The sequence below is a fragment of the Cebus imitator genome, unplaced genomic scaffold (assembly GCF_001604975.1).
Source record: "Cebus imitator isolate Cc_AM_T3 unplaced genomic scaffold, Cebus_imitator-1.0 Scaffold141, whole genome shotgun sequence".
Lineage (NCBI taxonomy): Eukaryota > Metazoa > Chordata > Mammalia > Primates > Cebidae > Cebus > Cebus imitator.
The window spans coordinates 1,239,482-1,254,932 of NW_016107456.1; positions in this window are offsets into that span (position 1 = coordinate 1,239,482).

Sequence of the window (15,451 nt, forward strand, 5' to 3'; positions counted from 1 at the left end):
GCAGTCAAATGTGATTACAGAAAACCAAGGACTCACACTGGCTTTTAATACAGCTTTAAGTAAAAAACTACCAAGTGAGCCTCCAGCACTACTCAGCTATCTTGTGCTAGTTTCTCTGATCAGTTTTCTCTGCTCTTCTCCAAGATGCTCATTTCATATCTCTTCTTTCTTCCCAAACCTACAAAACATATTCTCTCTTCTCTTTTTCTACTGTGGGTTTTTTTTTTTTTTTTTGGTATATTTTTTTTTTTTTTTTTGGTATATTTTAACTGTATCTTCACTTACATTTTTTACTTTCCTTGGAATAATATGAGATAAACTTTCCTGGTTCCTATAAATTCAACCCATCATTTTTTACAGTCTTACCCCCTCTCACCTAAACAACTAAGTTGTTCCTACAATTTTTTTCTACCACAATATTAACTCATTTCTTTCCTGCTAAAATACCATCAAACATCCAAGTAGCTCCCATTAAAAAATATATATATTTGGCCTCATAACTTGCTGCAGATGCTGCTAAAGGCTGATTTCATTTATGTTAATAGGAATACTCCTGAAAACAAAATAGTGTAAACCAGCAGTCTGCACAGCCTCACATCTCACTGTCTCCTTAACCCACCCCAACCAGATTTTCATCAGGATCATTCTACCGAAATGGACCTTGTCAAGCTCAGTGACCTTAATTAGGTAATCACTCAACACAGTTAGCCTCTGCTCCGTCTTCAAATGTTTTCCACATGAATCTGGTTTTCTGCCTAAAACACTAGCTTCCCATTTTTAGTCCTCTGGACTGACTCCTTCCCTTTTTGGAATCTTTAAATGTCAAAATACTCCGAGGTTCAGTGCTTAGTCTTCTCTCCTTTCATGCCCAGTTTATCTCTTTGAATCCCACATTTAAAAATATCATTTCAATACATATTTGATGAATGAATGCATGAACAGATTAATATCAAATGATGGTAGAATTAATCAAAGAGCCACTTGTGTGTCTTTGCCGTAGGTTAAGATCTTAGAAGGAAAGGCTAGTTTAAGACGTTCTGGATGAATAATTCAGAAATAAGAGTTAGAAACTTAGGAGTCAAATGATCATATACATATAATCTTGATTCCCAAGTTTTAAATCATCTCTATCCATAGATGAAACTGTCTACTTGACATCTTTACTTGGAAGCATAGCAGACATCTCCAAGTTATCAAGTTTAAAATAGAACTCCGCTTCCATGTCTTTTCTTCTCTATATAATATTAAAAAATAAAGTAAACCTGCCCCACCTACATATTTCCCCATCTTTTTTTAACTTAAAAATAGGCAGTTTATAAATTTAGAAAAGGAGAAGAGAAGACTTTATTTCTTATAAAGGGCTACAGCCAGCAGGGTGACCAAGCTGACAGGCTGAGAAGCATAGCCTCCAGCCAGAAACCAGAAACAGATACTTGGAGGGAGGGGAAAAGGGAGCAGAAATTTATGCTGAGCAGGGTGGCCAAATAAGCATATTCAGTAAGCTATAGGAGTCAAGCATATTTATGAAAGGGAAAATGTACAAAAGTGCTTTTCAGTTTCATGCTTCATGTTCCAATGATGGTTATGATCTCAGGGTGAAGGTTTTGGCTCTGATGTCAAAAGATGAAGAAAGAACATCAAGATCCTTACTATGCATGCTCTCTGTAGTAGCCAGAATCAGTCCATGGTCCGTGGCCTCTTATCAGGCAGAAAAGGGGAGCAGCATCAGGAGGCTGGTTGAGATCAGTGGTCAGGTGTTTTGAAAGGGCTGGTTTCTGTTGAGCTCCTAGGGAAGACAGCCTAATTGTGGGTAGCAAGGGAGGAGGGTCTGACCCCACCATGCTATCATGGCCCAGAACTCAGTTTTCAAGGTTACTTTGATGTCCCCTTGTCCAAAAAATGACTCATTTAGTCACTTGGGGGAGCTTAGAATTTAATTTTATTATGCAATAATGAAGACACTACCACTTAATTAGGGAAAATGTCCATAAAATATTATTTTCTCTTCCATTCCAAATTAAGTCTTTCTGTTAGCTCTGAGCACTATTCACAACGACAGCTTGTGTGTGACAATGTCTCACCTTAATCTGAAGCATTTTCAACTATCTTTTGGCCCATTTACATAGACTCACAAGTAGTGTTCCTCCTCAAATGCTTGCCTTCTCATCATCTGTTCTTCCGACAGTCACAAAGATCTCTCAAATATGTAGACAACATCACCGTTCTGCTCAAAATCTTCAAAATCTTCCCATTACTTACAAAACAGTGTCTAATATTCTTACCAAGTTAGGGAATACTGTGCTTGTTCTGAGTTCTGTCTGCATTTTTTCCATGTAGTGTAACAAACCCAACATCATTATCATTTCAGCCATATTGGCTTTTTCACTGTCTCCCAAACACATACTTCTCCCTTGTACTTTGCACCCATGGCTTCTTCTGTTTGATGCTGTATTTCCTGTTTAATGCTATCTCTTCAGAGAAACATTCTAAGACTAACCTATCTAAAACACTTTCCAATGCTACTGCCCATTTATTATCACTCTGCTTTGTATCATATTTATATATCATTTTCATATCACCACATATATCAAAATTGGCTTTGTTATCTATATTTTTTCATAAACTGTAAATTCAATAAAGGTAAGGACTCAGCCAGGCGCAGTGGATCACGCCTGTAATCCCATCACTTTGGGAGGCCGAGGTCAGCAGATCATGAGGTCAAGAGATTGAGACCATCCTGACCAACATGGTGAAACCCCGTCTCTACTATAAATACAAAAATTAGCTGAGTGTGGTGGCACACTCCTTTAGTCCCAGCTACTTGGGAGGCTGAGGCAGGAGAGTCGCTTGAATCCAGAGGCAGAGGTTACAGAGAGCAGAGATCACGCCACTGCACTCCAGCCTGGCAACAGAGTGAGACTCCATCTCAAAAAACAAATAAACAAAAAACAAAAAAGGTAAAGACTTATTCACAGCTATGTCCCCAGTATCTAAATTAGTGCTTAGCATAGAAGGTATTTTCAATCAATATTATTAAAAGGAACACTGACACAACTTGGGGTTTATTTCAGCCATCTTAAAAGAGTACTAGGTGGCAAAATTTAAATACGTAGCCTGGCTAATCTTTAATTGTAAGCCACTTAAGGTTATGGCTTAGGGTTAGAGTTAAGAACGTGGATTGATCTCTTATATCAAGCTTTATACATTTCTAGATACTGTAGATAAATTATCCTGAGGTGTTTACTATGTTATGCAGATCAATGTCTACTCCACACATGAGCTATTGGTTGCTTACAAAACCACATCTTGTTAGGCAGTAAGTCAGTGACCTACAAATTCTTTTGCCCCTATTCCACTCACAAAAATATATTTTACCATTATAATATGGAAAAATGATACTTTGTCATTATAACACAATAATTTATGCATGAATTTGCTTAAACACAAGTAATTTAAATGAGTATTCACTAAACATTTCTTATTTCTATGTGTAACATAATTTCTATGTTTTCTACTGTACTTTTATCTATTCTAATTTCATTATATTTCATTATTAAAATTACCTTTCAACATAATAGAGTAATTGTATGATGCATAAGTGATTTCAAAACCGTAGTTTACAAAGCACTGTAGTAGGTTATAGGAAAGGGGTAATTTTTTAAAAAATGGAATAAACAATAAGAAGAAAATAAATTTCATCTGTGAATCTAAAGAAAGAATTCTATGTGTGAACCTCTCTGCATCTCCACCCTCCTAAATCTTTTACATAAGTATATAACAGACAAAGGATGGTGTGTCGTATGCTTGTGATTATGTCAAACTTTCAAGTACAGGTTTTCTTTGGTGAACTTATACATGAATTCAGGTCAAGGAATCCCAGAATCCAATATGCTCAGGCTTTTTAGCTCATTACTTACCATTTAATTACCTATGAATAATGTAGCAACACCTTGCATCTTTATTGTAGTCCACATTTCTAAGAAACAAAGCAATGGAAGCGATGTTTTAAACGCCACAGTTACTGTAGGGCAAGGACAAGGTGTAGGCTTGACAGTTGGGGACAAAGCCTCCCCTGGCTTTTTTGGTGGCTCAGAGTAGGAAGCATTCTCTGCAAGAACCTATATAATGCTTGAGGGACCATGAGCACTAAAACCCACAGGCCTTGAAAGATGAACTGCTGAAGACAAAATAATCATCATCTGGACTTGCCTGAAGCATCTACTTTTTAAGAAATCTAATGACAAGAATTACTTTAAAATCTGAAAAGGCATATTGCCACAAATATAGACTGTATAGAGACATTTGAGATACAGAAAAAAAAAAAAGGTTTTTTGATTCTGGAATAAGCTGTAGGGGAAGAGGTCAGAGAGAAGCCACAATATTTTTTTAAATCAAATTCATTACATGTTTGTCAAGTCAGGTAGATCTTTCATCCAGGAACAAAGAATCATTTCGAAGGGCTATGAATATTCATCTCTGAGAGAGAGCCACTGACCCAACATGACAATCTCAAGATTTAGTAGAGGAAAACTGAGCTGTTTCTTAACATGTTTATCAATATATTATGAATTGTGTCACTAAGATTATTATTTTATAAATTGGCAAGTTTTTACAATTTTGTAAATATGGAATAATTTTCAGAAATTCACATTTTTACTGTCTTATTCTTTTGTCCGTTTTAAAAAGTAGAAGATAGCATACATATTAAAACAATGGGGTCGGGCGCGGTGGCTCACTCCTGAAATCCCAGCACTTTGAAAGGCAGGTGGATAATGAGGTCAAGAGCTTGAGACCATCCTGGACAACATGGCGAAACCCCATCTCTATTAAAAGTATAAAAATTAGCTGGGCTTGGTGATATGTGCCTGTAGTCCTAGCTACTTGGGAGACTGAGGCAGGAGAATTGCTTGAACACAGAAGGCGGAGGTTGCAGTGAGCTGAGATCATGCCACTGCACTCCAGCTTGGCGCCAGAGCGAGACTCCATCACGAAAGAAAAGAAAATGGGAGAATATATGTTTAAATGGTAAAATTAAACAAACAAATTAAATGTCATGAGCCCACAAAACCACAAATGCAGTCATAGATACACACACAGTAAATATGACTACACAGAGTGTATTGAGATTGTAATGAATATAGATCTAAATATTCTGACATTATGAAAAAGAGTGAGTCAAATTTGAAAACATTTCAATTATCACCAAAAGCAATCACCTGTACAGCTCAATCAGCAAACAAAACCAAATAAATGCCTATTTCTTTAGCTACACTCAAGCAGCAAATTATCCCACGGACAGTTACATGGGGAACGGACAGACAGACAATCTTACCAGAAACATTTTCACAAAAGATTTAAAACAGCAACAAAAACAAAAGTCTTCTTCCAGCTAGCCCTTCTGGTGATGGACTGTGTACATAATCCATGACTGAATTTGTGTTTTTGTGGGCCCATTACATAAACGTTGTTCTATTTTGCTGTTTATAAATGTCCGTCCATAAAAAGAGGATAAACATACCAACTGGCACAGGCACTTCAGTTTCTAGCATTTTATTTATAGATTTGCATCTTTTGAAAATTTGATACAGTTTTCTATGTATTAGATTACTGCACCCAAAGATGTACTGTCTTGAAATTTAACACTCAATTTGATTGGTAATCTAATCTGCTAAAATTTGACCTTGGTAATACTCCAGAAAAAAACTGATATGACCCAAAACTTTGGACCTCAGAGTTAAAGGGATGAGGCTTTTATGGATTTCCTTAAATTGATTTTACCTGTTGATGAAACAAAAGCTATGTGAGCCCACAGAAGACGACTGTCATCCAGATGAGATCACAAAGACCCCTTTCTCCTTCTTCACTGATGGATGCCTAAAAATGCCAAATTTATGCCATTTTCTTGGATTCACTTATTTTAAAATTCAGGTAAATCTAAGACGATTAACACGTTCAGGTGACATTTGATATTAAGCCTAATGAGATTTTTTTTGACCCTATTCTGAAAGAATTGAAGTCAGGGAGGAGAATGGACCATAAGCTACTCTATATCCTGAAGGGACATAAAAGAAGTTCTTCTAAGTGCTCAAACTGAAAGTCTGCATCTTCACCAGGAAATTCTGTGCTTAGTAATTTTGCTTGGAATTCTCTAGGTAAAATTTTGAATTCTCGAAGAAATTGAAAGATTTTAAAATCTCAAAGATTTTTTAAATCTCCTGAAGTTCTTCAATATGCCATAATTCAGAAGTATTATACGTACCTCCACTGTGGTACATAGCTGCAACACTCCATTCCACTAGCTGTTATACAGTGTCATGAATGTGGTACATCTGCTTTTCCAAAAGCAAACTTTTCAGAGAATCAGGCAGGGACAAATAGCAAGAAGACATAATCAAGTTTATGTGGATTATGCTTATCCCTCACTTTTACTGTCTTGGGAAGAGGAGCTCCTGGTAGAGTAATACATCTCTTCTTCCTGCGCCTAACTGGTTTTTTTTTTTCCCCCATGAGAGAACATATCACACTTGTATTGGAGTGTTATTAGGGTCACTTGTTAGCTGACTAGTTACATATCTCATCCTCTTTTTTACTTAGGTCTACTTATGGCAATGCCTGCCCCAAAGAGCTATGTCATGGCTGTGTCTAAGGCTTTGCAACCAGGGTAAGGAACAGAGAGTCCTGAAATGTTCTAAGCCCCACCTGAGGCCAGAAGGGCAATTCCCTATATTACCATGGCTGTGTACTGGGTAGCCCATTAATTCCAAGTACATGGGGATCATCTTCCAACCCAGACTCTATCTGCAATATAGCAATTTTCTAGACTTTTATCCATTTTTTCATTGATCCAAGTTTGTGTAGAAAATATGAGTGTCAAACCCACAACAAGACTCTTTAGTTTTTGACAATGAGTGCAGTTTGGGACTGAAATAACCAACAGAGGTGCTTTTGATGGTTCCAGGATTGGTCACTATAGGCACTAGTTTTAGCAGCAGGATCCTGATGCATCTTGCCATCACTGCAGCATTGGGCAATCTTCTCCAAGATAAAAACTTGTGTTTCTAAGGTGAATGGTTGTTCCATGTCAGCAGGCATGAAGGTCCTGCCACTTAACAAGGGGAGGACTGGCACCCCACACACATGCCAGTTTTACACAATCTATTCTATAGCAGATCTTGAAATGCATGGACTGAGATTCATTTAAAAGTGGCACATTTAGTAAAATTGAACTTAAAACATTTTGGTCCCATTCAAAGTTCTCCATGAAAGGAAAAAATGATAGTGATTACTTTACTGTGTTTTTCAGGTGGGCAACTTCTGGAGGGATAGAAGAAAGCTATTTAAATGACAGAATCTGGAAAGAAACAGCCAAGTTCTGTGAAATTATTATTAGAACTTTTGTATTTTATTTTCCTCATCTATGAAATAAAATGGTAATATTAAATACCTCCTAAGATTGCTTTAGGTGAAGTGAGTTAGCTATACATGCACTCTGACAAATAGGAAACCTTTAGAAAGTGCAAACTATTACCATTTTATTTTCTCTAGAGAGGAAAAGTTCTAGCTTAAACCATTCATGTTAAGAAAAACTATACAGTTCTAGAATTATATAGCACCTCTGCCACATTCTTGAAGACATTCCGAATTGTCTTCAAGGCCACTAGACAGCGACATTGAAGGACAAACTCTGAATTCACATAGAATGTCCTTTAGCCACTATCTTCTACATGGTCTTGAGTTAGCTTTTAATTTGCTAATTCAGTAAATTATGTTCCTGAGCTAAGACCCCAAGACCCAAACTATGTATTAATCCAAAGAAAAACAATTGTTTTCTTAATGGGATAGAAAGAAATATGAGTTATCTAATGCTAGTTAGGTTGTAGATATATCTTAAAGAACAATACTCCTATGGTTACAGAAAAGCAAAACCCAGATAAAATAAATGTATATATTTTATGGAGGCATAAGAAGTGGAGATAAAAATAAGTCTTGTTGCACCAAATTCCAGAGAAAATATCTCTTCAAAAGTAAACAGGGAACCAGAGAAGATTCCACACCTGAGAGTTTGTGTGAGTATCTGATAATGAATGTACCAGACTAAGATAATGGCTATAATATGAAATTAATCAAGCCTTAGAATATACTGTGGGATGGCAAGATAAACCAGAATCTGGAAGAAATATGTACCAAAAAATAAAACAGTACAACAAGTCACACATATACACACATACACACCGGTAAAATTATGACTAGAAAGCATCAGTGGAAAGAAATGTTAAATAAATTATGTCATGGACATTCTCACAGTGGTTGAATCCAGGAGCTGTATCAGAATAAAACCCAAAAGTATCTAAAATAGTAGTCCACTTATCCCAGCTTAAATCCTTGCATATTTTTTAAATGTGAAAGCTTGGGACAGTGGAATTGAGACTACTCATAGGTGAATTCACCTAGTTAAAGGTACAGTTGAGACCCATTCTACTTACTATAAATGCCAATGTATAGAAAAAAAAAAAAAAAAGAGTTGTAGTCTCTGGGAAAATGGAAAAAATGAGACAAAAATGTTATATTTTACATGTAATATCTGGATTCTTTAAATATTCAGAGAAGCAGAACCATATATCTCATAATGAAAGAAAAACCAGTCAATAGAAGCAGAATTACCAATGACAAAATTGTTGGAATTAGTAGATATAGATAAAAACTTTTATACTATTATAAACTTTTTAAGAATTTACAGAAAAAGATTTTAAAGGGTGAGGAGACACTTTATTTCAGGAGATAAATTTTAAAAAAATAATAAGGACCAGAAGAACTTTCTAGAAATGAAAAACAATTTGTGAATAAAACTGCATTGGAAAAATTTTAACAGATATGGCAGAAACAAGGATAAGTTAATTTGATAAAAGTTTAATAGAATTATGTCAAGTTAATCAAAGAAAAAATTAAAAAAAAATAAACATTTGTAACCTGTAAGAAAATATTATCTAATATTTAGTCCTAGAATGATATTTCATTCCAGTGTGATATTTCTTATTTATACAAAAAAAAAAAACTGGAAAAAATGGTAAAACTGTTATCAGTCTGAAAGAAAGATCAAACCATGTAGTAAGGAGCATAAATGGTACCAAAAAGGCCATAAATAAAAGCATATAAATCACTATTAAAGTGTTAGAAATGAAAGGTAAACAGATACTTTAAAGCAGCAAAATAAGATACAATACATACAGTGGCTGGCTTCTCATCCGAAAAGAATCACACTGGCTAGGCACAGTGGCTCACACCTGTAATCCTAGCACTTTGGGAGCCCAAGGCAGATGGATCACTAGTGAAATTATCATGCAACAGTAAATATATATGAAAGCAGAGAAAAAATTTGAAACATCGAAACATGACAAAGTGATACAAAAAATGGCTATACCTGGAAATTCATATCAACAAAAAAGAATAAAGAGCTTCATTAAGTGATGACATATGGGCATTATTTTTAAAAACTACATCTTCTACTTTCTTAATTTATTTAAACACCATTGAATATTCTATTTATTTGGTTTTCTAAGACAGAGTCTCACACTGTTGCCCAGGCTGGAGTGCAGTGGCGTGATCTTGGCTCACTGCAACCTTCACCTCCTGAGTTCAAGCAATTCTCCTGCCTCAGCCTCCCCAGTAGCTGGGACTACAAGTGTCTCCTACCACACCTGGCTAATTTTTATATTTTTAGTAGACATGGGGTTTCACCATGTTGGACAGGCTGATCTCAAACTCCTAACATCAGGTGACCCACCCACCTCGGCCTCCCAAAGGGCTGGGATTACAGGCATGAGCCACCACACCCAGCAACCATTGAGTCTTTAAAGCAAAAATAACAGGAAGGACTGTGAGGCTTATAACACATATTGAAGTAAGCGCATGATAACACAAAGGACTGAAAAATTTTACTTCTATAATTTATTTAATGTGAAATGATAGAAAATCAACTAAAAGATTGATATATTGAAACCCTGGAGCAACTATTAACAAGTAAAGCAAGGACATATTTCTTTTTTTCATTTTTTTTTTTTAATTTTTATTTTTTTTTTTGAAACAGAGTCTTGCTATGTTGTCCAGGCTGGAGTGCAGTGGCACAATCTCGGCTCACTGCAACCTCTGCCCCCCAGGTTCATTGCAATTCTCCTGCCTCAGCCTCCTGAATACTGGGATTACTGGTGCCCGCCACCACACCTGTCTAATTTTATGTATTTTTAGTAGAGACGGGGTTTCACCATGTTGGCCAGGCTGCTGTTGAACTCCTGACCTCAAGTGATCCACCTGCCTTGGCCTCCCAAAGTGCTGGGAGTACAGGCCTGACCGACTGCACCTGGCCACAAGGACATATTTCTGAAGACCAATTTGAGACAAAATGAAATGCTAAAAAAAAAAAAAAAGAAAGAAAAGAAATATTAATGAATTTCAAAGAAGGCAGAAAATAAGGAATAAATGAACAAATAAGAGATGTGATAATCTGGTCAGCGTGGTGGCCCACACATGTAATCCCAGCACTTTGGGAGGCCAAGGTTGGAGGATCACTTGAGGCAAAGAGTTTGAGACCAGCCTGTACTACAGAATGAGACTCCATCTCTAAAAAATAACAATGAACTGATCATGGTGATGTATGCCCGTGGTCCCAGCTACGCAGGAGGCTGAGCTGGGAGGACTGCTTGAGCCTGGGAGGTTGAGGCTGCAGTGAGCCATGATCATACCCCTGAACTCCAGCCTAAGCTACAGAACAAGACCCTTTTGATATAAGATTTTTACCCAATCATACCAATAATTACATTCAATGTGAATAGGCTAAACATTTTAAGAGATTTCTAGGTGTTTTGAAAAGATCCATTGATATACTGCTTACAGAACATTAAAGCCTTTATATGTTATATGCTTATCTGTATATGTATGTAGATACAATATATCTTTATATGTAAATGTGCAGATAAAATATAATAGATAAGAATATATTGATATCAAAGATTTGAAGGTAGGAGAGATGTTTTTACTGGAAATGAAGAAGGGCATTTCAAAAAGTTGAAAATATCAATATTAACAAAAGAAATCCTACAGTTGGGCATAGTGGCTCACACCTATAATCCCAGCACTTCGGGAGGCCAAGGCAGGTGGGTCACCTGAGGTCAGGAGTTCAAGACCAGCCTGTCCAACAAGGTGAAACCCCATCTCTACTAAAAATATAAAAATTAGCTGGGCATAGTGGCAGCCACCTATAGTCCTAGCTACTTGGGAGGCTGAAGCGGGAGAATAGCTTGAACAGGAGGTGGAGGTTGCAGTGAGCCAAGATCATGCCACTGCACTGCAGCCTAGTGGGAACAAGACTCCATCTCAACAAATAAATAAATAAATAAGGAATACTAAATATGCATGCTACTATAACAGGGTTTTAAATAAGGGATTTCAGAGACCAACAAACTCACAGAATTCTAGATTTCAAGATTCCACTCACAAGATTTAAAAGGGATATAGAAGATTTGAACTCTTAGCAACCTAACCTACTGACTTTTTTTGAACTATATAATCACAATTGAAAAATATATTTATGAAATACACGTGGTATATTCACAGAGTGAAGAAATGCCAGGTTGTTAAATAAATCAATAGATGTTAAAAGATTGAAATCATACTGAAAGTGTTCTCTGATCATAGCAGAACTCAATTAGAAATTAACAGCAGAAACAACTAAAAACTACTTCCTAAAAGGTGACCACAATCTTCTAAATAACCAACTGATCAAAGAACTCAGAGAAATAATATATTTCCTACTTAGTGATAATGAAAACACTATCAAAATTTGTGGAAAGCAAGTAAGGTCCCTTAGAGAGAAATTTATAACTTTAAATGTCTGTTGTTACAAAAAACAAAGCTTCTACCTTTGAACCAAAGTAAAGAAAATACAAGTTAGTAGCATAAAGAAAAGGATTTCTTTTATTTGAAGTTTAATAACAGGCAAAGGTAATGTATTATGATGTAATATCAGAACAACCAATTCACTTTAGAAGTCTGGGGACAAAATTGACCAGAAAAGAGTACAGTGGACACGCTGGTAATAATCTATATTATTTTTCAAGTATGGGTTACACAGTGTATACCTTTTCAAATTCACTATAAATTTACTTTTATAAATCATACCCTTATGCAAATCATATGTCAATAAAAATTTTTTAAGTAATATATATTTACTACAAGGAAAATATGTATGCCATCTTTCTGAATTAAGGTAGTTAAATAATTCAATAAATTTACTGTAAACCCAAAGGCCAAAGGCCAGGCAGACGATTTAAAAAGTTGTGGATAGATATTGCCTCTAAGACTCAAGCTTGCTTAGAAAATCAAGAAGGAACTGAATCTGTTGAAAATATGAAGATCAATGAAAAGAAAATGATTTTGCAGAAAGATGACAAGATATTTCTTATAGGAAATATTGGGAACTTAGAGGAAGCTAAAAAAAAAAAAGTAATCTTGAAGTTCAAACTGGGGAAAAAAGTAGTAGTATGACTTCTTAAAAAGGTATTTTGAAAAGAGTTTGTTTTAAGTTCTTATTCCATAGAAATGACTGGAGCAAATAAAAACTCATGAAAGAAATAACTGATAAGGTGGACTTTTGGCTGCACATGGTGGCTAGTGCCTGTAATCCCAACACTTTTGGAGGCAAAAGCAGGAGGATAGCTTGAGCCCAGGAGTGTTTGAGATCAGCCTGGCCAACATGGCAAAACCCATTTTCTTCCAAAAAAAAAAAAATACAAAAATTAGCCAGGCAGGGTGGTGCGCACCTGTGGTCCCAGCTACTCTGAAGGCTGAAGATGGGAGGATTGCTTGACCCTGGGGAACAGAAGTTGCGGTGAGCCAAGATAGCACCACTGCACTCAAGCCTGGGAGACAGAGTGGGATCTGGCCTAAAAAGGAAAAAAAGAAAAAACAAACAAACAAACAAAAAAAAGCAAAAGCAAAAAAAGTAGACTTCATTAAAATTAAAAATATTTGTTCTTTCAAAGACACTGTCAAGAGAATGCATAGAAAAGCCACTGATTGAGAGAAAATATTTGCAATAGACGTATTTGGTATAGGACTGTTTTCCAAAATATACAAAGAACTCTTAATATTTAACAATAAGAAAATGATCCACATAAAAATGGGCTGAAGCCAATAGATAACTTATAAAAGAAGATACAGATGGAAAATAAGTATATGAGGAGTTATTGCACATCATACATCATCAAAGAAACGCAAATTAAAATAAAGAGATACCATTGTGCATTTATTAATACAATCCCAGAAATTCAGAACACTGACAGCACCAAATATTGATAAGGATGTGGAAGAACAGGAACAGTCTTTCATTGCTGGTGAGGATTCAAAGAGGTAAAAAGGTACAACTACTTCAGAAGGAAGTTCAGCAGTTTCTTACAAAACTATACATATTCTTAACTGCATAATCCAGTGATTTGGCTCCTTGGTATCTATCCAAAGGAGCTGAAAATATATGCCCACGCAAATACTTGTACATGGATATTTATAGCAGCTTTATGCATGTTTGCCAAGATTCAGAAGCAATCAAGATGTGCTTCTGTAGAGTGGATGGATACAATGGACTATTACCCACCACTAAAAAAAACTGAGCTATCAAGCCATGAAATAACATGGAGGAACTGTTAAGTCAGTATGACTAACTGAAAAGAACTGATCTGAAATGTTTACATAGTGTTTGAATTAAACTATATGATACTCTAGAAAAGGCAAAACTATAGAGACAGTAAAAACATCAGTGGATGCCAGGTCTTAGGGCAAAGAGAGGAATGAGGAGGCAGAACACAGGGGAATTTTAGGGCAGTGTCAATACCCTGCATGATACTATAATCAGGGATACATGCCAATGTACATCTCTCCAAATCCATGGAGTAGACAACACCAAGAGTGAGCCCTAATCTACACTATGGACTCTAGGTAATAATGATGTGTCTAAGGTTGATCAGTTTTAACAAATGTGCCATTCTGGCAGGGATGTTGGTAATAGGGGAAGCTGTGCATGTGTTGGGGAAGGGATATTTCTGTACCTTCTGCTCAGTTTTTCTATGAACCTCAAGCTGCTCTAAAAGATAAAAGCATATAGTTTTTTTTAAATGACAGGGGTGTCAAGAAACATCATAACATAACGCATTGAGAGCAGACCAAGATAACACATGCAGAGAGATCCGGAATGCAAGACACTAAAGTTTAAAACAGAGGCTTGTATTTAGAGCCACCGGGAAAACACACCTTATAGATTGGGACAGTTCCACAAAGTGTTTATAAAAAATGTGTACCAATTTTAGAAGAGTTTGGAAAGATCAAACTCTCAAAAATTATTCGATGAGTTTGCAATCGACAGCAACGGAGGGTAGGCATACTATTTTGGCCTATTCTCTAAGAGAACAGCCTGAGAAATTTGAGGAGTAAGACCACTAGGAAAATGCAAATCAAAATGAACCTATGAAAAGGGAACCTGGCAGAAAAATAATAGTCCAGGCCTGTTTTTGTTTTGTTATTGCTGTTGTTGTTAGTGGTGGTGGTGGTTTGTTGAAAAACAACTTGTTATGTCGGATTATCCACCTCTAGGTTGTGTAGATGAAAGTCAATAGTTTGAATGATGAGTGAATGGTTTTACTGGGCCCAGAACTCACTTAATTATAATCAGTATGTACATAGGTATCCCCAAAAGATGTAATATTGTGAATTGCTACTATGCCAACAAGTACAGGGAAAGGAACAGAAGAAACGTTTCGGTCCAGAAAGCTTATCAACCCCCTGCAGCCACTGAAGGACCTGAGCCGAGGTTAGAAGCAGGCTAATGACACTTTCTGGAAAGAAGTAGTGAAATATCAGAAAACGATAAGCAAAGATTACCCTGGGAAGCTGGAGCAGATGTACTTTAGTTGCAGGAAAATCAACGGTAGTGTCAGGAGCTTACTGATGATGACCTGTAGTTGACACAGAAATAGAAATATGAAACCATTTGGCACAAATGGGTGCTAAAATCATTAGGATTTATATGGATGAGGTGAATTTCAGAGGACTCAATAACTCCACAGAAAGAAGTAATGGCATCAGCTTCTAACATTTTAACATCCTGTGTCTCTGTGGTTCAGAAATGAAACGCTCTAAGAGGAAATGGAAATTAGGAGGTTTAACCATGTTCTGTGGGATAAAGGTGGTTTGAAATGAGGCCCAGGTTTGGGCTGCCAGCATCAACAATTTACCATCTTTGCAAGAAAGCAGCAGTGATTCAAATGCCATTATGAAAGAGAAGACAGGGTGCAGTGGGTGGACTTTTTTCCAGATATAAATATGCTATTAAAAGTAAACATTTAATGAAGAGTTGTTTCAGTTGAGTTCTTATGTGGACTGTGAACATAATGGCACAGATCGGCCAGTG